The sequence below is a fragment of the Cyanistes caeruleus genome, chromosome 2 (genome assembly GCF_971803275.1).
Source record: "Cyanistes caeruleus chromosome 2, bCyaCae1.hap1.1, whole genome shotgun sequence".
Taxonomy (NCBI): Eukaryota; Metazoa; Chordata; class Aves; order Passeriformes; family Paridae; genus Cyanistes; species Cyanistes caeruleus.
This window is the reverse complement of record NC_141702.1, coordinates 52,247,456-52,273,181: the sequence shown is the minus strand read 5'-3', so window position 1 is coordinate 52,273,181 and position 25,726 is coordinate 52,247,456. Positions and strand designations below refer to the sequence as shown.

At 41.2% G+C, this 25,726-nt stretch overlaps 1 long non-coding RNA gene across 4 annotated transcripts in view; it reads left to right on the top strand.

Annotated features, from left to right (window-relative positions):
• The window catches only part of LOC111927223 (uncharacterized), a 133,324-nt gene that overhangs the window by 17,151 nt on the left and 90,447 nt on the right, over nucleotides 1-25,726 (top strand). For 2 of the 4 annotated variants that reach the window (XR_002863466.2, XR_015283182.1), the window contains one exon: nucleotides 330-1,816. The exons of the other annotated variants lie outside the window; for them this stretch is intronic. This is a non-coding gene — a long non-coding RNA (uncharacterized LOC111927223). Of the gene's footprint in view, nucleotides 1-329; nucleotides 1,817-25,726 lie in introns of those variants that run through there. 4 annotated transcript variants of the gene reach the window in all.

Here is a 25,726-nt window from a genome sequence, read left to right as displayed (position 1 = left end):
AAGCTAAATGTTCTAGGGGGATCATGTGATTTCCTTGTTGCAAACCTTGAATAATGAAATCAGGGACACAGTAAAGTTGGAACCCATCTGTCCATGGCTTTGTCCTCAACTCGTTTCTGTATAAACTTATACTTGAAAGTACTGGTGAGAAAATTTGCCGTTCTGCTGTCTTCCCTGCATCCTAGAAATGACTGTCAGGTTGGTAAGATTTATATCCAGAAGAAGTATTCAAATAATTAAGCTATCAAGACTGAATTTAATTTTCATGTACTTCCAGGAAGGATTAAATTACATTAGTGATGGTTTCATGTTTGAATTTTCCTTTGCAGAGTTGTAGGGACAACATGTGAATAAGTTTTTGTTAATGAAATGCTCACCTGACTGGCTGCATTTCCAGCTTTTCCTCTCTTAGTCCTCATTAAATGCCAGGACTGGTTAAAATTCACCTCTTTCTGTTTAGATATTTGGCCCCATGTTGACTGTTTTTCTGTGTGTAACAACTTTTACTAGGAAAAAAAGGAGAGCCTTAAGAATGTGATACTATTTTATGGAGGACAAATCTTCTGCTTCTACCCTGACATTAAACTCTTAAAGGTGAACAAAGAGGGAGACGTGTCTAGAAATGCACAAAGGAGCTGAGCTAATTAAGAGAGCTCCCACTGCCTCCCTTCATGAAAGCTGCTATGCTTTTGAAACCCTGGAGATGGTTTCACTGTGGATTTGTGAGGTTAGGAATACAGCTGGGATGCTGAGACTGTGGGCTGGGTGGTATGTATAGAATGTGTTTGATCAGTTTCCCTGGTTGTATTAGAAAGAGATGGCATAAAACAAATGGGGTGGAAATAGGCAGAAAGGATGAGGATCTCCCTCTGGGATAGGTCTGAACTGATTTAGATTGTGGGAATTTTGTATATGTGTGTGTGTTGAATGTATTTTTCCTGGAGATTTCAGTGGCATTTTTGTTCTCCTAATCTTTATCAATGTTACAGAAAACATATTTAAGCCTTCAGAAACATGAAGTTTCAAACCTTGCAGTTCATTCCTGCAGATGTTTGCATGGTGTGCTTTAGCCCTGCCTTCTGTATACTGACATACAAGTAGCTTGTCAGTCTCATCTTACACCCTGGCTATGATTCCTTATTTGGTTCCTGTCACTTCCTGGTATTCAGCACTGTAAAAATACTTTTCTTGTCTGAGGCATCACCATCGAGGGTGTACTTGAACAATGCTATCTCTGGAATAAATATGTGTGATTGTGGCATTTTGATGGACAGAACTTGGGTGATGCAGGACACGCCGCCTCTGTTTACAAGCCACTGAGGATCGAGAGCAAATCTTCAGTGCACCACATTAAATCCACCAGCGTTAAGGGTACCCAGGAGATCACAACACACTGGTGAGGAAATTCATATGGCAGTCGGTCCTTTTGGTCATATTCACAGGCAGCAGCTCCTTCACTCTTGCTCTTTGATAAGAAGAATATAAACAAGACCTTTGCACTGTCTTTAAATGCATCAAAAACCCTTGTGTCTCCTCTTCCCTGGTGAGCCTAACTCTGATCATCTGATTCCTGTATCAGCAGAAGGATTTCCTCACTTGACAGGACCATGGATAAACTTGGCAGACAGTAAAGAGTATTAATAATAACAGATGTTGTAATGTTTTGCTGTGTTTACAATAACCCTGTATGCTCCATGTATCATTTGAAATGATATTGAAGTGATTGATTTTTATTTAATTACTACAAGACAAAACATTTTCAGAACAGCTCAAGGGTTTTGGAAAATTAAATAAAGAATTCAGTCTGTCTGAGAAATTCTGTGTTTTAACTTGACTCCACCCATTAAAAACAGGTACTCAGTTAAATGGGAAAATAAAATTTTGCTTCAGTTCTTTTTCTTTTCTATTGTAAAGATGAGAGCTGCACTGAAATTCTACTGGGAAAGCAATACCAATAAAACATCAGAATTAAAGGGGAAAAAACTTTGAAGTTTACTTTAAAATTTTATGTAATCATATATGTCTGCCTAATCTTTCAATCTATCTTCCTTTTGGCTTTTATTCAGCTAGCTGTTTAAGCCTATGTCTCACCTTAAGGAGGCAGCGGGTTAAAATCCTTGTTGAACTGGGGTAGGCACAGTTACCTGTTAGTTCAGCTCAGAATGATAAATATTTGCTCATATTAGTGCTAAGCAAAACCTGATTTTTAACCTCATGAAACCTCTGTGACGTGAGCAAAGGACTTGGAGTCTTGCACAAGCCTCTTGAGGAGAAGTTCCCCATGCACATGATGCAGGAAGGGCACCTTTATTCAGAGGCAGCCATGGATTTGTAGATCTGTGATGATTCATTGAGCAATTTCTAGTGATCCTGGAAACCTGAGTTTCCTGGAGCAGCAGCAGGACTACTAACACATTTGACAAAGGAAATGGACTAAGTTTGCTTTTTCTGCTAACCAGGGGACACCACCGTCTCCCCTAGGGTGTCAGCAGAGGGTCTAGCAGTCAGTATTTGAGTGTAAGTTCCTTCCTGCTTTCCCACATGATGTTTTGCAGGACACGAGTGATGGGGCACTAGGGCAAGGCATATCCACTACAAGCAACAATTGCTGATTGAGTTTGCAGTTTTTGTTAAGTGAATTGGCTAATTTAATTTGAGTTGTAAAACTTTGGTTGTAAAACACAGAAACCCCTCCACAGCCCAAAGCCAAGATTCTGAACAGAATGCAATGATCAGGAGCACTCTATGGCATTGCTGCTTTTGCAGATTTGGCATTGGTGAGCCATTCCCTCAAGAGGCAGAGCCTTCCATTGCCTACCCTGTGAGAAGCTGGAGTGACTGAGTCACCCCTGTGCCACCCCTGTGTCACCCTGGGTGGTGGCAGCACCATCCCTGCATTAGGATGGTGGATGCCACAACTACTTGGATGCCACTTTTAGCAGAAGACCAGGAAATTCAACACAGTGAGGGATTAAAACCTGTGCTCTACAGTCCCACTTAGGAAAATACCCTCTTCAAGATGGAGAACCACTCTGTGTACCCCTTTTAAAGTACACCCTTCTAAGAGGCAGAAATCTCTTTCCTTCTTAGCAACTGGAAGATTTTAAGAAATGCTTTTCTGGCATCAGGCTCTGAGCAGACTCAAAGAACTTGAACCACACTTCTCACAGAGCAAAAAAAGCTGTTCTGGTTCTTCAGCATATATCAAAGCCCCTCAGTTTTTGTCCTTCCTGTCCTGGACCCATTCTGCCACCATATCCAAAACTGCTTCTTGCCTACACTGCTGAGAAGCCTTGAATCTGGCTTTACATTAAAAAATACTGAAGTCAGATGAGTACTTAGGAATGTGGAGGCTGTGGAAAATTTGAATCATAAGCAACAATATTGTTTGAATGAGACTCTGTCTGACTTTGAAAGAAAAACCCTGACATTTTAGGTATGGGGTAAGTCTAATTTTTTTCACTATTCTCTCCCAGGGTTGTAATTTTAAAGCTTAGTCCTTCTATGTTCCCAAATCCATATGAGTTTGTCACCTGTAGCTCACTGTTGCCTCCTTTGCAAGTGGCTGGGTGCTCCATACAGGAGGTGCCTCAGTCTTGAGGTGCCTTAATCCAAATCTCAGCTACAGCAACAGTGAGGTGAAGCTGTGTTGACAGATTTGGGATCTGTTGTGTTGCTACTCTGAGCTTTGTGGGAATCCAAGACACATTGTGGTATTTTGGAGTAAACATTTCAAAGAGAAGGGACAATTTTTGGTAAACTGTAGGGAGTGTGGGAGAGCAGCTTTGCTGTTAGAATAGGAAGCTGGAAATAAAGGTTTTTGTTTATTCTTGCATGGAGAGGTCGCTCAGTGTCTCTGAACTTCCAGTTGCCTCCTATAAAAAATATTACAGCTGTTAATGTGAACTGCTGTAGTGCCCAAGTACAAAACTGGACAAACTGAATGGCAGAGATGGGCTTTGGGGTTTTTTTGTTTGTTTGTTTCAGGGGAGGTTGTTTGCGGTTTTCTTTGTTGTTGATTTGCTTTGTTTGGGTTTTTGTTTGTTTGTTTTGATTTTTTGGGGGTTGTTTTTTGGGGTTTTTGTTGGTTTTGTTTTCGATGTTTTTTTTTTTTTTTCATCTGTAAAGAAGAAAAAAAGAAGAATAAAATGGGTGCAAATTGTAAAGCCTTTTCTCTCAATTTTAAATTGGTGCAATAAAAAAGGCCAGTATTTAACAGCCACATGGAGGAAAACACAGAGGGGGAGAAGAATTGTAAGGTTAAGAAACAGAGCTCATTAGTCTGGGAGCAGTATGGCATTAATCATAGGATCATAGAATCATTTAGGTTGGAAAAGAAAGACCTCTAAGATCTTTGAGTCAAGCCATTTACCCAGCACTGCCAAATCCATCACTAAACCATGTCTGCAAGTGCCATATCTACACGTCTTTTTATTACCTCTGGGGATGGTGATTCAAACACTTCCCTGCGCAGCCTGTTCCAGTGCCTGACAACCCTTTCCATGAAGAAATTTTTCCTAATATCCAGTCTAAGCCTCCCCTGCAGGATTAAATCTCCCTCCCTGCAGTAGCTAATTTATAAGTGATTTGAGGATCTCTGCAGGCTGTTACTGGTCCTTTGCCTTGGGATACCTGTTTCCTGTGTCTGTACCCCAGCTCCTGGAAAGTGCTCAGCTGAGAGCATCTCCTTTCCCATCGCTGTTCTGCAGCTGGGGGCAGAACTAGCCCAGTCGACTTGGCACTTCCCCACAGATCCCTGGGCTGGGAAGATGATGGCCAAGGAAATGTATGCACTCCTGGAGCAATTCTGGCCATCTGTTCCTAGTTAGCCTCTGTTTTCAAGGGTCTGCTAGCTTCAGGCATGGGTCTGTCTATCCCCCAACTGGGGTGACAATTCCAGCTGTGGGGTTAGAGGGAAGAGGAGGCAGCAGGGTGAAAATGCCTCTCCTGGGCAATCCAGCTGGGTTATATACGCTCCTAACTGCCTCCTGAAAAGGTGGGAAATTGAGGATATAACTTGTTTCCCGCACACCCAATGCCTCTGCACAAGCACCTTGGTCAGTCATTGTATTTTCTCTGGAGTCCTCTGTTTCTCTGGCAGAGAAACTGTCATTGTCATGGCATTTCCTTACAGCCAGCTGTCCTACTTGGAAAGCAGCACTTTGCTTCTGCTTCCTAGTCTGCCATTCTGCCCCAGCCACAGACAAATCCTGTGGAAAAAAGTTGAATATCAAGTCTGAATCGGAATAAATGTATATGAGGATCTCAAATTAACATTGTGTGGGGAATCATAGTTTTATGCTTCCTAAATATTAAGTGTCTGACTTTGCACCCTATCAATATTCATAGTGTTTTTGCTTCTTTTACATTTTGTTGTTATGGGGAGCTCTTGGCTGCCGATTAAGTGCTACAAGCAGTCCTGAAGAAACCTGCAGGTTATTGGGAAATATATTAATTTGTTCCAGATCTCACTTTACTTATCATCACTGGTTTTGGAAGCCAATAACTTTAAAGCAGAGTTGCAAATCGTTTCAGCATGTTAAAACCCACAGTGATGTGTAAGTTCATGTGTGTATGCCGTGTCTTAAACACAGATGTACATTTTATGTCAAACACTCAAATGACCACTTAAGAACATGGGAGTTTATTTAAATTTTGGCTGCTTAGCAAGTGTTTGACTACATTTCCACTATATAATAATGACATCAAGAGCTTCATTAAATTAACCACAAGACCAATATGTATTTCCTATGGCTTTCTCAGAGGACGTCCAGTACCCTAATCCTTCCAAAAGGCAACATGCTAAAATATTGCAGGGACTGAGTACATGCAGAGCAAGACTGCAGCTGACAAATGACTGTCAGGTGCTAAAGTCCAGTGTAGATCTACATAATTTAGGATCACTGCTGCTGTTCTGGAATCTAAAATAAATCTAACACAAGTTTGATGTCAGCCCTTTGGGGTGAATTGATCACTAGAATGTGTAGCTGAGGATGCTCTGCTCATGCTGAGAACTTCATGGTATGTCTGTTTTCCTCTCTCTTGTGTCCTATCTCATTGAGTTTCAGTACTGAAAACTGCTGCCCCAGGCCATGCGCACAGGCAAACATTGGCTGCTGGTTTTTGTATGCGTGTGTGTATAAGTATGATTTTGCTCAGAGATTCAATTAGAAGTGACTGCTTCAGTTCCACTGTCTGTTGATGAACGGTTTCAGTTTCTGGTTGTAGAAATAATATCCTATACCTTAGGTATAAAATGAATAGCATATTCCTGAATAAGGGGTTGCAGTGAATTTCCTGCAAGTGAAAAAAAATTGAAACAATGGAAAGCTTAAACATAAACTATGAATAGGAAAAAAGGCTGGAATTTTTATGTTGTTGCCTACAAACAGTTTGTTTAGTTCTGGTGCTGAATCAGCCAGGTAGTTACTGTAGTGTCCAAATGGTGTTTGGCTCCAGGATCTTCAGCAGCTTTGCTAAACATAATGGAGGACTGGGTAGACCATGGCATTTCCTCTGGTCTGATCCTCTCCTGTCTTGTCTCTTCCCTTTGTATGTAGCTTCATAGCAGTGATCTCCAGGAACCACAATAACTGAATGTCGCTAGAAAAATGCTGTTTACAATTTTTTATTCCTAACATCCAGGAATACTGCAGACATACAATGACAATGATGACACCTGGAAGCACCCATAGCACATGTGCATAGTGTGGAAAAGCTAGATTTTTATATTGCACCTGCATCATATATTGATAATAATGGAAGGGATTCTTTTTTGGTAATAATGGCTAGGGTTCAGTTAAGTTTCATGGCAATACCTAAAAAAAAATACAAAATTACTAGGCTTCCAAAAAGTCATTCCTTCAGAGTCCTTAGACATATGAATCAGTGGTACATCATCAAGATTTTGGTGAGTTCCTAGCAAACAAAATGGAATAGTCATGCCTTGCCCTAAAGTATCGGCATTTTAAAAGATGACTTGTCACAGAATCAGGAAGTCATCTAGGTTGCAAGAGACCTTTGAGATCTTTAAGTCCAGCCTGTGACTTAATATGATCTTATCAACTAGACCATGGCACTTAGCGTCCCACCACTCTTTTCTTAAACACGTCCGGGGTGATGACTCCACCACCTTCCTGGGCAGCCTATTTCAATGCCCAGTCTCCCTTTCTGTGAAAAATTCTTCCTAATGTCCAACCTAAAACTCCTCTGATTTAGCTTAAGACTGTATCATCTTGTCCTGTCTCTGGTTGCCTGGGAGAAGAGGCTGACTCCACCTGGCTGCTTCCTTTCAGGCAGTTGTAGGGAGCAATAGGGTCTCTCCTGAGCCTCCTTTTCTCCAGGATAAACATCTCCAGCTTCCTCAACCATCCTCCATAAGGCTTTTGTTCCAGACCCTTCACCAGCCCTGTTGCTCTTCTCTGGACATGCTCAAGTGTCTCAACATCCTTTCTAAACTCAGGGGCCCAGAACTGGATGCAAGACTGAAGGTGTGGCCTCACCAGTGCCAAGTATGGGGGGAGAATGACCTCCCTGCTCCTGATGGGCTCACCATTCCTGATCCAGGCCAGGATGCCGTTGGCCTTTTTGGCATGTGAGCACACTGCTGACTCATGTTCACTCTGCCATCAGCCAGCACCCCCAGGGCCAGTAGCACTGCAGGGGGTTGTTATGGCCAAAGTGCAGGACCCTGTACTTGGTCTTGTTGAAGCTCATGCCATTGGTCTCAGCCTGTTGATCCAGCCTGGCCAAGCTCCTCTGCAGAGCCCTCCTACCCTCCAGCAGATTGACACTTCCACTCAGTTTGGCATCATCTGCAAATTTGCTGATGCTGAGGGGACTGCATCCCCTCATCCAGATTATCAATAAAGATATTGTACAGGACTGTACCAAACACTGAGCCCTGGGAACACCACCCATGACACCTGGCACCATTCACCACCTCTCTCTGGGCCCAGCCATCCAACCAGTTCTTTACTCAGTGAAGGGTGCTCCTCTCCAAGCCATGGGCTGCCAGCTTTTCCAGGAGTGTGCTATGGGAAAGGGAAGTCAGGTACACAACATCCACAGCCTTCCCCACATCCACCAGCCTGGTCACCTGGTCATGAAAGGAGATCAGGTTGATCAGGAAGGACCTCCCTCTCCTAAATCCATTCTGGCTGGGTCTGATGGCATGGAAATAAGGACATAATCATAATCATGTTGCCAAGTGCACATTTTTGTGACGTGAGCTTTTTTTGTGTGTTATGCACTCTATGTTAATATGGCCATTTGAAAAAATAATGAAGGTCAGACTTTAGGGAGTACATTATTTTATATGATGTACAAATTGTGACTGACATATATGCATAAAAAGATCTTTATTGAAGCAGTTGGTGGTCATAGAGTACGTAGATGCCACCACAACTGATGCTAAAAGAGGTAATTAGCAGAGCAGCAATAGCAACAATTTCTGTCTTCAGAGCTGGCTCTTGACAGGCCAAGAGATTTCTACAGTCCTTTCTTTCTTTTCCTGCAACTTTGCACCCTCTCCTCCACCAAATGCATGCCAGCTGACCTATTGACTTTCCAGAAGTTCCATACTTCAAGAGGCAGATGTTGTTGGATTGCCATTACCTAGCTGACTGAGCTAATTGAGCTTGCAAAAGTGGTAATTGTCTATATCGTTTCCTTTGCACCGGGGATAATCAGCAGCTGCTGATGTTCCTCCTGTCAGAGTCATCAATACATCAGCCAGGTAGGTGTAGCACAGGCTGGGAATCGCTGCTGTAGAGTAAGGCCTTGACACACATAACTCTGCCTCCACACTCACTTGTCAGGTATCCAAGCAAGTCAGTGGTGTGTCCTACTGCAGAAACTGTTCTGGTGATGTATTCATTATCACTGTCAGTGTATGGCAGCATTAGTAAAGTCATAACTTTTCTGAGGTATTGGAAATGCAAGAGAATAAGTCTGTATGCACAAGGAACTCCCTGGAGTATCATGTTCTGTGTTAGCAAGGTGTGCTCATTCCTAAGTTGTCTTAGCAGGACAACTGCACTGTAATGCAAGCTCACGATAAAGTGATTTTGGGATACTTATTTTGTATTGCCTGTTTAACCATGAAACACCAAATACCAGTCCACTCAGTGAACAATTGCAAGCAAGGGAAGATAACATTTGTACTGACTAGGGATTGTTTCTGGTATTTGTCCACTAGATGGCTGCAATTGTTGAAGGTAAGTACCTGACCTGCTTGAAGGGGGCTTCAGATGCCAAAACCAACATTCCATTCTCTCCTGAGCTGTTGTCCTTACTTTCATTGCTTAGAGAACATGAAGAAGTGAAAGGGAGCAGAGGGCTCGAATCCCTCAATTCAGAGGTGTTATATTTATCGCTATGTGTAAAACATGTATAATCTACCTCAAAGATGTAAAACCTACTTCATCTTTGGCAAGGGGCAACTTGTAGAAAGAGGCCCACTTGTGGCCTAATGATCTGTTGTGTCAAACAAGAACTTATGGATGAAACTTGAGGGCTAAAAGGAATGGAGAAAAGACTTATCATTAAATCAGCCTTTTCTTGGATCTTAGAAAAAGTAGGGACAAGGCGAGAATTTTCAGAAGTCAAGCTCTTAACAAAAGAAATTACAAAAAAATGGCAGCAGGCAAAGCAAGAAATGTAAAGCAAAACAAAAGAGAATGTTCATGTAGTATGCCCTAAGGATATTACAAGGTTTAAAGATAATCTGTATATCCTGAAAAAGCTAAACAAACACTTTGTCTCAGCTTTCAATAATAATGATATTGTCCATGAGGTAAAAAGTGGGAAAGTGAATGGGAGTAGTTACTGTAGAATGAGTGTGGTGGAAAGAAGACTCAGGAAATAAGGAAATGTCGGGAAATAAGACAGTCAAATAAGATATGGTAGATTTCATAAATATATGAATCAATTTACTGGCTTTGTTTGAAAATCCATCTCACCATGCTTCCCAATACAGTATTAGTTTCCGAGCCTCCTGTAGTTTGTCGCCCTCACGTACCTAGTGTAAATGTGAGGAAGGTTGTAGGTGTTGTCCTTCTGTTGTTTTTCCCTTTCATTTACTTGTTCATGTACCGCCTCCCCTGTTTTTATCTTTAACCATTCACAGCATCCCATGACAAGAAATTCCAGAGGTTACCTGCAGGTTGATTGGAGTACAACCTCCTTTGTGTTTTGAATGTGTCTCCTGCTCCTTGGATTGGAAGAGACAGTGAGGAACATGTGGTCTCCAAAGCCTTTCCATGTACTCCAGTTAAAGCGCTGGACAATCTTCTCCTGTGAGAACAGTTGGAGAAGTGTTAGTACTAGCACCAAGGATTTTTAGCACAGCTTACTGCTGACATATAGAATAATGAAGCAAATAGAGATAAATAGAAAACATGATAAAAAATTACCTTGGTTGAATAAAGCATTGCAAAATTTCTCTCTGAGATCAATAAGTGGTTTTCTAACTGAAGAAAATATAGTAAAATAATAGAAATGTTTTGGTTGGAGAAGATCTTTAAATCATTGAGTCCAATGTTAACCCAGTGCTGCCAAGTCCATCACTAAATCATGTCCCCACATCTTTTAAATACCTCCAGGGCTGGTGACCCCAACACTTTCCTGGGCAGACAGTTTGAATATTCCTGGTCTGTACTGAAATATTTTATATTGTACCAGCTGAGAAACTGTCAGATTTGAGACAGCAGAGATTAATATGAGAAACCTGAGTTGTACATAAAAGGGACAGAACAACATGCTGTGCTGAAAAGAAACCTGTCAGGCTGCTAGAAGGTGTCTTGAGACCCTGCCTTGACACTGGTGTCATTCAATATGTTTGTTTAATGAATTTGGAATAAAAAAAAGGAATAAGCTGATGAAAATTGCCAGTGATAAATAAAAAGAGAAGCATGTCAATACAGATGAAAATCAGACCATTGCATGAAGATGACTGAAGACTACTTTGTAGATGACTTGAGCAGAAATGAGACAGAATTTTATAGCAAAAATAGACAATCATTGCATTTAGGAGGTCATTGAAACATCTGTTGTAAGCTGGTTCTCTGTAAGAGGTAATAGAAATTAGAAACATGAGTGTGATTTGGAAGCGAAAAAGGCTTACCCTCAGAGGTTTTATCAGGTCTGGCAACTCCAGTGGAGGTAAAGGTATTATTTTGCAAGGTGCTTGTGAGCTTGTATCTGAAATTTCATTCTCACTCTGTTTACCCCACTTCAAGAGAAACTAGATTAGACCAGAGTAGATGCAGAAGTGTAAAAGGAGGCTGATCACAAAATCGAAGATTGTGTATACAATAAGAAAATAGCAGAGGCTGGAGTATTAGCTTGGGGGAGGGGGAGGGATATGATCACTCTCTGTGAACACTGGAGAGGAGAAGATAAGCTAAGTAAAGCTAATTTAGAAAGAAACTAAATACCAATGTAAGCATAAGAACAAATGGGTATAAACTTACTGTAAGTAGGTAGCAAAAAAAGCCAAACTTTTTTTTTTTTCATGGAGTTAAATAAATACATAAAAATGTGCTTCTGTCAATTCCTCTGGTGATAAGGGAGAGTTCAGGAAAGCCTTCATTTTATGATTTTTCTGTCACAGGCTGATGAGCCATTTTCCTCTGATCTCTGAGGAGTTTGTACTAGCAAAGCATGCCCTAGAGAAGGGCACTGACTACTTGGTGATACCTTTCCTGGTATGGATTACGTGCCAGCCTTGAGCAAAATGCCAACAAAACGTACAAGAGTCTTGGCACATTTGTTTGTGGTTGGTCACACTAGTTTCCAGAACACAGTGTCCTTCCCGCTCTCTTTCGTAGAGCCCTGTCTCATGCTGCCTATTTTTAGATCCCTTTTTGCCCACTGTCCGTGGTGGGGGGTTTGCCTTCAACCTCTTAAAATGCTCTTCGTGTTCTCCTTCCATTTCCTTAATTTCTTTCTTTTTTTTTTTTTTTCCACAATCCTCTTTTTCCCTCACTAATTGTGAAGCCTGCACAAGGCTGTCTTTGAGATATTTCAAAAGGACACAACACTCCCTAAACAGGTTTTCAAATGCCTTCCTCCTTTCTGTCCAGGGCCATATGATCTGGTACATCTAGATTTTGTCAGATCAGCTTGGTTGCTTGCTGGTCCTTCTTTTAAGATTCTGAGATTTTTTTTTAAATTTATTTTTATTTATTTTTTAATGGGATTGTAGGGCTTGTTTTGTGGTTTCTTTTAAATTACCATTGAAGAGAGGGATGCCTGTGTACAGAGTAATCTCTCTTCCCTTTCTGTCCTGGTCTGCTAATTCATTAAACATGGGATCTGTTGGAAAATGCTGGAGCCATCTTCTCCATGGAAAATGCATGTGCCTTTCCTTGCCTTGGGATGTAGGGCAGGAGAGAGGAAGGGAGGCTCCATTTCTCAGTCTTGTTTTGGCTGCCCCCAAGTCAGAGTGAGGACTGTGGGCTTGCCTCAGGTGTGGAGCTGGTGCTGGAGGACTGGTCAAATAGCATAGCCTGGTGCTATGTAGGCTCTCTCCTATGAGTAGTATCAGTTCATCTTGTGGTCATTTAGGTTTGTTCAGTTCATTTTAAGGGAGGAGCACCAGAAGCACAATGAAAACAGCTGTTTATCCCAAAGCTGTAATAGGTCTGGTGACAGACTGAAGAAAACCTTATCCCCAGATCTAGAATTAAAATAAGATAAGCAATGAACTCATCAATGTCACATTTGATATCGAGATTTCTTCCATATTTCTCCCTTTGTATGACCAAGTATGCAGTCTCCCCACTCTTCATTTTTGCATGTTGTATGCCACAAGATGAACATCCACACATGGGTTTCAGAAACAGAAAGGCTTACCATGATTAGGAAGGCATATGAAAAGATGTCCTTGGTTGTTGTGCTGTTTCTCATTATATCACATAGATTAGCTAATGTGATGTTTTAGCAGGGCTTGTGAGGAAGAGCACCTATGCAAAGCAATAGGTGACAAACTGGCCTATGGTCAATGGTATGTCACTCTTCTGTGAATTGCTTTGCACATCACACTTTAAATGACAAGTGGTGACTCTGTACCAAATTACTCCATTTTCCATGCAAGATACACAAATATAAATCAAAGAGGTCTTTTGGAAGCTGGCTCTTATTTTCCGCATTTCTTGCAACAAAGGACCTGTCTCAAATGTCTGTGGGACATCTATTCCAACACAAATACACCATGGTTAATGCTCGATTTGAAATCCATTATAGACATCTGAGACTAGAAAATATCCATCGTTTGTCTCTTAGTTTTTGTGCCAGTTTGCTAAAAGCCCTCCCAACATTTTCTATAATCCTCTTCTTTTCTATCTCTGTGGAAGGGAGCACTCTGAGAAAAAGATTTTTTTTTCCCCCAACCTTCCAACTGTGTCACTGCTGCAGGCTGCAGGATTTAGAGAGATACCTGGGAGTGTTTCTGTTTAACTGATTGTTGTTGGGTAATTTTAGTGGAAATGGATAAACTATGCTGATGTTACACATAAAAGCAACAGTTGTGAGCTGCGAAAGTGTGGAACGAACTGACTTAAATTACCAAGTTGGTATCTCCAAAATGCACAGAGATTAGAGAAATATTTGTTGAACTACTTAAAGGAATGTATGGACATTTTGAACGTATGCCACCAATCAGTAGTGAGCAGATGACCCTGGGTCACAATGGCCATCAGAGGGACACCAGAGAGGTACCATTGAGGAGGACTGTTCTGCTTTGGCATAGCTGACACTCTTCCAAAATATTGGAATATTACTTTGAACAACCTTCCTGAAACTCTGCGTTGATACTTGATACTCTCCGAAATAGGGAAATGGCTGTTCTGAGATTGATTTCTTGGATTGAACTTCCTGCATGACTTCTCCCAGCAAAGCTCCCCCCAGTGACTCAGAGTGCTGGCTAGTGCAAAACTGGGCTCATGGCAAGGAAAATACCACTCCCTTTTTGTGACTGAGTCCTTGTAGGCTCCCCTTAGTGCATCTCCTGGCAATGATTAGGAACATCTACTTATTTTTTTAAAGGCTACTCCCCCTCCCATAGACTTCAGTCCTGTGAAGTCCTTAGGAAACATACCAAGATCTGAAAAGCTATTGTTTGGTATTTCAAATCCTGGTCCCTTTATGTCCAGCTGGTGGGAAAAGAGGAGAGAGAGACAGAAAGAAAATAGGAAGGCGGCAGAGGGGAATGCGGGGGAGAGTTAGAAGTTTAGCGCAAAATGGAAAGAACTAGGGATAAATGGATCCAAGGGACAGAGAAAAGTGGGACAAAAGTAGAGGAAAGTACGCTTAGTCCTGGTCCTGCTGGATGCTTTAGTAGAGACTTTATGCAATCGGGGGAAGTTTGCTCTTATGAAATAGCCTGTAGGAAGAGGTAATTAAAAATACAGGCACCTCAATAAATGAGGTGAAGATTAAAGAAAAAAAAAGAAAATCAAGCAGAATACTAGCAAGAAAAAGAAAGCAAAAAATATCTAAGAAGTATCTGGATTATAAAGGCAGGAGAAAAAAAAAAATGAACAAAAAGCAAGTATTCTGTAGGTGGCTTCCTGCCAAGGACAGATGATTTTATCTCTCTGTGCCGCGGTTCTTCCCACTGCAGAATGGAGCTATGAATGCTCTTCCAATTTTTCAGAAATATTTGAAGTCTAGGAGTTGTTTGGATTGCTACTAACACTGGATAATGTAGAGTGGGAGAGGCTTGCTGCAGAGATGGAGTCATTTTGGGACTATCAAGACAAAGAAAACATCAGTATGTAATAGCACTACTGAGCTTTAGGGAAGAAAATAAGGGCATACTTAGTGAAGATGAAGAAAGCATTAACAACATCTATTAATAAGAATCATATTTGTATGCAAAGGCTTGATTTTACATGTAACTTTAGCATTTTCCCCTCCCATATTTAGACAGTTTTAACACTTTGAAGTTTAATACAAACTTTTTTTTTGCTTTGAGCTTACCCCTCCCATTCCCATCTCCAAGATGGAGGTCATCAGATTTGTTTACTGCCTATGACAGAAAAAATCTTTGGAATAAAATCTTATCTTTGGCTGGCTGGGCCAAACACACACAGTACATTTAGGAAATCTGATATTTTGTGGAAAAGGCAATTACCATCTGTCTGGTAATCTAATGTTGTGCTTCTGGTAGACACGTATAGATGTACAGACTACATGGGAAGCTTTGTATGGAATCATTTGGCACATGTTTGTGTCCTTTCCTGGGCTGAAATAAGTTTGTGAAATGGCTTCCACTACAAACAGCTGAAAATCATAATAATATCTTTCATCTCTGACACCACTGAAAACCACATGACTATTCTCCATTGCAAAACTCTGATGGTCTCTGTGAGTTTCTCGAAACTTTGGATATGGTTGTACCTTTCTTACTGATGCCTGCACTATCTAATTTCATATTTACCTCATGTATAGTCACATTATGCAAACTCTTGGATGATGCCTTAGTTTTTGTTCAGCACCAGTATGTCTTAAACTTCACTTGAGTCATGGCAAAGTTTGGGCCATGCTTGGAAAAACAATGTCAAAAGAAGTTTGGATGGGCTTCAGATCTCTCATATTTCAAACAGTATTTGGCTGCAATAAAGACAACAAATTGTGACCAAAGGATTTTATTTTCAACGCTTAGGAAACTAAAAAAGATACAACAGATAAGAAGAAGTATAAAAGCATAAGGTCATAGCTGCATTTATATATGAGCAGCAAAGCATTGTAATACCCATATGTTTGGAGAATGCTGATCTGTTACTTTGTCTCACAGATAAGTATGTGCAGAACTGTAATTAAGGATGGAATTTCTTCTGAACTCCACTCTTTTGGCTGCATGGGGAGACCTACTGGTGGTTTTGTTTAATGAGGATAGTCCCACAGAGTTTCTGTCTTCAAAACTCTGGGATTAGAAAATAAAGAATGCAAAAGCTATGAATACTAAGGAGGCTAATGTTTTTCTTATTCCACTGATTTGCAAACCAAGTGTCACTACTTGTTGTCTGGAGCTGGCCTATGGAACTGTCTCACCACCATAAGGTTTTGAATTAAGAAGCTGATAAAAGCATTTCCTGTTGGCTGCCTGGCTTCAGGATCTACTCATTTGTTTGACATAGATTTTTATGTATCACTTATGATGAGAAACTCCTTGGTGTCTTCTAGTGATGCTAAGTGTATCTATATAGCTGCAGCATGTGGCTCATCACATTCTTCTTTAACAGAGCTCCATCTTAGTATGACTGAATTCAGGATGCTGCATAGTTCTAATCAATGAAGACAAGGACAGTTTTCCTTTTCTCCTGAAGCATAAAGAGTTGATGGAAACTAAAGTAGTACTTCTCTCTGCAGGATGACAAAATAGCTACCAAGGACTTTTAAACACTTGTTGCTGCCATAATGAAAAAATTAGGTCATGCTCCATGAGTTGTGCTGTGAAGGGCTGGGCAAAAATGATGGTTTTCATGAACTCTGGGTTCCCTCCACAAGTTTTACCTCTGGCTTTGTGGTCCTTGTGATCATTGTGCTGGTACAATGCTTATGCCAGGAATGAAAGGATTGCCACGATGCACAAGATAAAATAATTTCAATTTTGATTGACATGTCAGAATCTATATTGTGGTGTTAGGGATTGCTATACTGTTACTTTCAGTAAACTAACTACGATCCCATTGCCAGAGATTTTAGCGTAGAAAAAGATGTCTATTCCCTCTATTTATGAAAAGGGCAAAGTGCTGTCATGCACAGCTTCATTTGCAGAAGAGAAATTTGAGAGGTAATTGTTTGGAATTTAATAGAAGTGCATTCTTGCAGCAAAGACTTAATTTCCATGCTCCAAGACATTCTGCTCAAGGTTGCTGCAGAGATCCCCGTTTCTGGGGTCTCTGTTGCAATGGACTGAACTATGGTGGGTGATGGTAAGAGTCACCTTGCAGTGGGATGTGGCACATAGGGCAGTAGTACCTTCCTCACCTCTTTCACCCCACCAGGGAAGCTGGGCACTGAGTAAAGGGGTAATGCTCACAAAATAGTCTAGGCAAGATGGTCTTCCAAGGACTAGAGACAGACTTGCCAAGAGAAACCTGGCCCTGCCTTGACATGGTTTGTGAGAGGTGGTGAACCTGGTACAGCTGTGGCACAATGCTCAATTCAAGAGAAAAGAGAGTGAGAGAAGTCAGTACCAAGGGCATTAGAAAGGTAAGAAAAGTATGAGAGAGGTACTTTTTTTACCTTACTTGCTGTATTTCAGTAGGGTGCTTGTTTGGTTTCTTTCTTGGCCTGAGTTCATGATTGTATTCCCCATCATCTTCTTAGGACTTTGTTTCTAAGTCTTTGTGTACTGGAATGTGAGAATTGATGTGGGGAATAGTCCTAGGGGAGGAACACTGAGTTTCCCCATATTTATGAATTAGTCTTGACCCAAGCCTACAATTTGTCATGAGATACCTCCATGGATGCCAGCGTCTAAAGGGCTCATGGGAGCCCGAGGGTGGCCAGCTGCAGACTGGTAGCAGTGCAGCTGGGGATGCTCAGGCAGCTCTTTCCCCTCCCAGGCTGCTCGGTGTGGCGCCATCCCCGAACAGCTTCCCAGGGCTTATCTCAGGGACTGGCGACACCAGGCTTAGTGGGCCCTTCTAAATCATTGTCTTCTTTTGGGGTGAAGCTTCACAAACTAACTAAAGAACAGAAGTGGAAAGAGAGAGTGTTTCAGGAAATAGACTGATTCTGGTTTTTTCCTTTCCTTTAATTCCTACCAGAAGCATGGACAGGACCTGATGACTGCTTTCTGCCGCCTCCATGGAGCAGGGGTTCTCTCTGTGCCACAGTAAACTTTGTCTCTGTTAAATCAACCTTAGAGGCTTAAAATACCCTTCTAAAGGATCTTTTGTCTCACTGCTGTGATGTCCTGTATCCCTGGTGCCAATCACATTATGTCGATTTTATTTGCTGCTTTTGGGCTATCTTTATGGCATTTTATTTCTAAAGTCCTTTGCCAACAATCCAAGCACATAGAATCCACCTCCCTACTGGAACTGTGAAAAAATATTTAAAAAGTATTAATTGCTCTGTAAACCCAAGATGTTCTGCAGTACTTTCAAGAATGGGAGAAGCTAGTGAACTGACAAGATCTGATTATTTTAGATGAGAAGCTTTCACCAGAGGTTCAAGTAGGCAGGAAACACAGCTTGTGGGATATAAACATGCGTTATCTCTATAAGCTCTGGCTTTCTCCACTAAAGTACAGGAGAGAATGTTGGGAGAGTTTAGTTGAAACACAAAAGTACAGAGTACTTCCCCAATAATGGCAAGGTACTAAAGCAGAACTTCATACACAAAGTATATATAATATATATGGATATACTATATTGATTTTTTTTAATATAAAGTTATTCACACATCTGTATTTTCTTATTTATTTATTTTTTAATTGACCACTTTCTGGGAAACAGAAGGAAAAGCTCAGTTTCTTGTAGCTAACAGAAAAAACTATCTTTCCCATTCTTCAGTATAATGAGATAAATTCTCCACCACCTATAAGTGTACAAAAACTTCCTTTTTACTATAGTCATGTGGGGAAACACTGGTGCCTCTTTATGTAAAAACTGGAAAAGTGAATGCTGTGTTTCAGTGTCCTATACCCTGTACATTCTTGTATCTGTTGCAATGATCTGTTCTTTGAAGTTCAAGGTGTTGTATATTCAAAATGAATGCTGGAGGTATATATATATATAGGTCAGCATGTACCTTTCATAGCTTTAAATGTAATCTATGCCCTGTTTTCTCTAGGGAATATTTGACCTGACACTGCACAAAATTTAAGAGATTGAAATCCCTTCATAAAAGCAAGAGCTGAAAATTTATTACATCTGTTTCACCTTGTGGGAAAATTATGTGGTTTACAGAAAATCTAAAAAATTAAATTAAAACACACAACATGTTGGAAGCAGGTTGCTTCTGCTGTACTTGGAGTGTTTTCTTCATGCACAGCAGCATGCCTGGCCAAAATATGACTGAAAATAAAAGAATCTGGAAAGCACAGGCAAAAGGAACAGAAAAGTGATGCAAGTTCCAAAGCGAGCGCTGGAAAAAAGAGTGTCAAACAAAGCCAGACACTAATTTTATCTACTATCAGAGCAAATTTAACACAGCCATGACAGTTAGGTGGCTTACATAGGTACCATATCAAAACATTAGGACAGAGGGATCAATCATGGGCATTTAATGCAGCTGCTGCTCAAGAAAGGTCTGAATAAGAGACATTAGGGTTGCTGTATAAAAACTTCTTTTCCTATGACACCACTCATACTCTTCCCTGGCAGAAGCATCACTCCTTTTACTCCCTTTGTTTCAGCTCTCAGGGTCCTTGCCCCATCCACTGCTGTGCCTGAGCTCTTTCTCACACAGCCAAACAGCAAGATAAGTTTCTGTAGCCAAAACCCAGGGAGGGGTGAAATAGAGCTGGCTGCCTGATCTGTGTGTCTGTTTGAGAGGAGGTGGTAGAGCAGCACCACCAGCACCGTCCATCCTCCCTCCAGCTGATCACTGCTCCCTCTTGCCCTAACCTCTGATGCAGGGCACCGGGGACAGAGGAGACTGCCCAAGCAGACACCAGGGAATCCCTGGGTACCAACAGGGCTGCCTGCACATCCAGCTGCCACTGCTACCCATTCACAAATGACTCCTTGGTTACAGCACATGGAAAATAACAGCTCTTAGCCTCTTACTATAGATGCAAAGTGAAATACAAGGATGGGCTGAGAAAACCTGTCCCACAGCAGCTTGTACCCAGCAGCCACAGTACTCTCTGCGAAGGTTTGAAATCCAAATTGACTGTGAGCCTTTCCTCATTACACAGCAGTGACTCACAAATAGTTTATTTGGTTCTTCATTCTAGTGGTTTTCCTACAATGGAGATAATGTGATTTCCCTACAATCCCATAACTTTTCCATTTCCTGAAGGTAAAAAGGCAATTCAGTTTACATGATGTGAGATATTGGAGCACTGGACGCTGTCCAGTTTGAAAATGTCCCGTTTAAAATAGTTGTCAAGGATTCCTCTGTAATTATGGGAGAGATGGGTGCCTCAATTGACTCATTTTAGGAACCATTTTAGGATGGGGAAATTACATTCCAGAGAAGATGATTGTCTCCAATGACTGTGCAATGTAGGTTGTTAATGACGTGTGACTTTCAGATGATCCTCACTGGGTGGCATGAATGTCCATTCTGTGTTTGTCCATCTGAGTCCTGTGAATGGTCTTTAAATTAAGGAATTTAAATTCTTTAAATATCAGAGGATAAAATTAATTAGGAAGCTGATTTGGAAAACAACAAAACTAAACAGCTAACTTTTTTAAATATTCTCTATCCAGTGTCAGGCTTTCCTCTTAGCCTGAGAACTGAGTTCTGATGTGGGTTTGGTTAACTGCCTGATTGCACCCGATACTTGTATTGAGGGCTGAAGCAAAGGTTCAGTATTTTGCCTTTGTGTGGTCAAGTGGTGTAGTTCCTTCCACACAACATGGTGGTCCAGCTCTTTTCCTGTCTTCTTATACTAATGCAACAAGTATGGTTTTTTGGTTGTCTTTTATGTCTATTGGTGTGTGTGTGCTGTAAAATTGTAATTTCAGCCATGTAGTAATCTTTTGTAGGATTACTGCATAGCTGCCTCGTAAATTTTGACATGACAAATGTTCTAAGAACACAGAGTGGGGTTAATTCACATCATAGACTAATCTGCTGCCAATGTCCTTTTAAAAAGTCTTTTATATCACTCATCAAAGAGAGCATCAAGCAATAGAAGAAGAAAAACAACATAGACAAAACTGAGCAGAAATGGTGTTCTTCTTAACATTAAATGGTGTTAACAGATTTCTTTTCCCATATTTCTAGACTGACAGAGTTTGGCATATATGTTCCAGAACAAATTTGTGTTGTGATCATGCAAGCATCTTGTTTTGAGCCAAAGATCTCAGACAAGTAATTTTTTGACTGCAGTATGGTGATAGTTAACAAAGTGAATTTAGAGAAATAACGTGCATGGTCTGATACAGGATCTACTGCATATATATCTAAACAGTATAAAGGCAACAGACAATATTATATCCTAGCCATGTAGGAAAGAGTTCTACTGTCAAAAATACTTTTTTGCCTAATAGAATTGTATCTGGAGGTTTCACCATGCTACAACAGCTTAAGTACTGCAGCTTGTGTGTGCACCAAGGCAGTGCATGTCCTTCGTTGTGTTGGTGCCCCTTGCATTTCCAGGAACCTCTCATGTGCATCAAGCTGTGTTTCTGTGCAGCTGCTGTGTGTGCTGCTGAAAGCAAATGAGACACATGCTATGTGTGAGGCTAAGCACATAGCTGTGAAACATATCGTGCTATCAATTTTTAGGCACTTGTTAAAGAAGTGATGGCACAGAATGGCTTTTAAAAATAAGTGCAAGGGATTAAGTGTCCTAAGTGGAAGGCAGCAACAGGAGCAAATAACAGTGACAAAACTTTTTATGACATTTTCTAACTGCTAGGCAGCCTTTTACCTATGTCCAAGATAGCCAGGCTGTGACATTTTTCCAAGCTAAGCATGGCTTTTGGCATGGGACACCTTGCAGGAAGACTAAATGCTGTACACAGAATAATGCTCTCCTGGTAGTTAATTAAGGAAGAGATCATTCTTCCCTGCAAGTGAAAAATGAACCAGTGTCCCAGCATGAAGCTAAGGGTTCCAGACCTTCATGCTCATTGACAGAACTTCAGTACAGCTTTTTTTAACACTTAGTTTCTCCTCTAAATTTCAAACGGAGAAATTATGCTCTGCTTGTCTGTTTTGCTACACTGGTTTTATTTGGGCATGATACAATCACTGTTTGTCACTGCTGCAGTGTTGCTGTTTGTTCTCATAGCACACAAAATGTTCCACCTCAGAAGCAGCCGCCTTTCAGAGAAAATACTGCCAGCATATGCAGCACATAAAGTCCTTTAAAATTCCACACAATGAAATGTCCTATATTTTGAAGAGCTGTGTTCTTGTTTTTTTTAGGCCTCAAACAGGAAATATTTAAGCACATTTTCAATTAAGTTGCAATGAAGTTAGTGTAATTGATGTCCGTGTTTTTAGCATGTGTTTCTAATTAAACACATCCATAGATGCTGTCCTGATCTGAGGTCTTTAGGCCTGCAAAGCGTGAAAGCTGAAGCATTCATGTTTGGCTGCTCTGGGTGTTTGAGTACATGCATTTGAAAGCAATCACCATATTCCCTCCTTCCTTACTACGAGGTCTGAGACCTGAACTGGGAACTGCAGTTGTACCTATAGAGTCCCGGTCTCAAAGCTATGGGTCGCTCAAAGCAGTGCTGGAGGCTGTGGTTCTTGTATGTTGCACAGAGAAGAGTCAGACACATAGAAAAACAACTGAAGAAGCGCTGGAGTGGAAGGTTTCACAAATTAATTTTATGTTCCTGACATGCTGGTTTGAAAAGGACACACCACACTCTACAGGACAGAGAGCTAGTTTGAGCCATCACTAGTTTGCTCTGGCTGGAAAAAGAGAAAAAAACATTCACAATAAGGCACTGATTTGGGCTGAGAATGGTAAAATAGTTTTGCAGCATAAACCAGAGATACTTTAGACTAGTCATTCAACACTACACCAGGAGGGAAGAGAGCAGCGTGCTCACACATCAGGCATTGGTTTCAGTTTTCTGTTAATTACAATGTTGGGCCCCCATTATAACCCTGCTGCATGAAGGAGATAGTTGAACTTTTACAGCTTGAGATAACTACCAGAAAAGTTGAATCAAGGTCTAGATCCATCTAGATATATATTTCAAAGTATCTGTCTGGTTGAATAAAAATGTTTGTAAGTGTAAACTGCATGCTTGAATTGACTTTTATTATTTAGTCTATTATGTCAAGTAAGGAATAGGACACTTTTTCTAACCTTTTTTCACATGTTTGCTGAGGAAAGATTTTCTTCATCATCTATAGCCAATGACAGCAGAAATTATTTTTCAAAAAGAAGGCCAGGATCTGGTTGTGGTTTTGTGAAAATAACCTAACAGTCATTTCCTGGCTTCTTTCACTGTGCTATTCATCTCAAGTTTTGAAGAGCTCATCAACTTGTAAAAAAAGCCCCCATGAACAGAAGGAGATTTCGGCACCTTCCTCGGAGATTTTGGCATCTTTCTTCTCCATTTTTTTGAGAGGAATTTTCTCTTGCAGTTTTAATTCTGAGCTTTGAATAGCTGGAGGATTAAGGGTTCACCATGTTTCTACATTTTCTTCTCAAAAGGTGTGGATGCTGATGTTTGAGTCATCCTGCAGTTGCTGGCAAGCACGTGCTGCAGCTGAAACCTGGATGTTGCAGAGCACTGCCAGACAAGCACAAGGCTTGAACTTGTGGATCTTGATAGCTCCACTGTCCCCAGGAAAGAAAGTGCCATAAGAAGCTGCTCCCCTCTAGCTTGGCCCACAGGTGACTTTGATAGTTCTTACAGAGGGTTTTGACACAGAGGACAAAACCGAGGGGCTGTTGAAGGATGGGCCTATAAAATGTCACAGAACAGAGAGTAAAATATTACAATAGAATTACTGAGGACATTCAGGCAAATGTTTTCACAATGATTAAGCAAACCAAACACTAACACTGATTTTGTCCTAACAAAGTAGAATATTATGTTTGTCACTTTACTGAAGAATGAGGACACTGCAGGATCCCAACATGTTTTGGCTTCTGACCATACAAAGAATACCATGTTTGTTACCCTTGCGAAAGACCTTGCTCTGGTTTCTCAGGGCAGTGGCAGCCCTAGCTTATGTACCTACTGTAGTTCCAAGCACACTGCTGCTGGAGCTACAACTTGTCCCTCTGCATATTTTTTCATAACAGGGCTGAGTTATCAAATACTCCCTCAATGGCACCTGACACTTCTTTGTGCCATCCTTTTTCACCTTTTTCCTTCCATCCTCAATTCTTTTGAGACCACTTCTGTGATATTTCCCTTTCATTTTCTTCGCTATCAGCTGTAGACTTCAGCTTCTCTTCCCTTTCTTCATGGCTTCAAATAGCCAAGCTAAAGCATCATATAGGCAGCTAACCATAAACACACTCCTGGGAATATTCCAGCGTTTGTGATCTTGATTGCAGCAGGAGGAAAATATTTGCAATGCCTTCGTTTCAGAGAAGCTGAACAAGCTTCCAGTGATTTTTACATGACCTTAAGCCTTGTAGGAGTTATTTAATATTGTAATTATTTTACTAACACATGCCATTATGCTCTACTTATTATTTAAAACTTTTGTGTTCAAAACCTCATTGTTTATGACTTAATTTGATAATACTTATATACATAGAGTTGTGACTTTGCATGTAAACTATTTAGCCTTTTTCATAAGAGATCTTAGTGTTAAAGTCTCCTACCCACCACGTAAGTCAATCTCAATAGTTCCTCACCAGGGAAAATGCCCCAAGGAATATCAGCTTGTTGTATAAGGTCATACCTACCATTTGTACTTTTTGACTTTTTTACACATGAAGCGCCAAATTCTTTACAAGCAGAGATATCATTGTTTGTTTTTGCCTTCTGTCTCCTCCACCCAAAGCTTGTGACATTAGTCTCAAATCTGTAAGCTCCAAATGGTCTATTGAGAGGTTGTATAAAAGTACTTCATAAGGTTTTACACTTGCAAGAGGTGATATTTACAGATCTACCTTTAATTGGCTAAATACTCCACATTAGACATGTAAGGGAGCCAATCTGGCTCTGTAGAAGTCTCCTTTGACAGAATGGGTGGAGATCATTCTCCTGGCCAGAGATGGTGAGGTTTCCCTATCTCCTATATAAAAACATGTACTGAAATTTTATCATCTTGATGGCCTTGATGAGACTCCTGTACATCTCACTGTCTTGAGATATATCTCTTAGGCATGTTTTATGGTGCCTAATTAGTGTGAATCTTTCAATAACTTTCGGAGCTCCACCATGTGCCCTTTTGTTTGGTGGGTAACATCAGTGTGCAGAGTTGGCTCCTGAAGGTGGATGAGCTGAGGGGTGAAGGGCACCCCAGCATGGGTCACATCCTCACCAATGGGTGCTGTCCCACAGTGGTCACAGTGGGCAGGTCTGGAGGCTGTGACAGCAACCATCAACAGACCCTGACATGGCAAGTGACAAAACAGGGCCAGGGACCATCCAGGTGCTTCTGTCAGAAGCAAGAGGAGATGGAACTAGCCTAATGCATGGCTCCAAAGTCCATCCAGGCCCAGAGACAGGACTGGAGACAAGCTGCCATTCCTATCCAGGAGACAGGCTGCTCATGGCATAGGCATGGGGCTTTCAGGAGGTAGGGCTGGAAGCCAGCATTGCTATGGCACTGCTGGGGCAGGGACTGACCACCCCAGGCTGAACTGAAACTGGGTCCTGGGCTGTGTGCAAGGCTGGGGCAGTCCCAAGAGAGGCTGGTTTGGAACAGTAAGGATTGTGGGTGCCCTTAACACCGTGACAGGTACAGGGGATGTTGACACTACTGCCAGCAACATTACTTGTGATTTTGCTTTATTTACTAGCTGGGCTTTCTAGGAAATAAAGCTCCCACCATACCACTCAATGTGGCATGCATGTGTTTGCTCATACTCACACCCCTTGATAATTTTCAAACCAGCTGGCAATTGGCCAGCTTAAGTTGGTAGGAATCACAA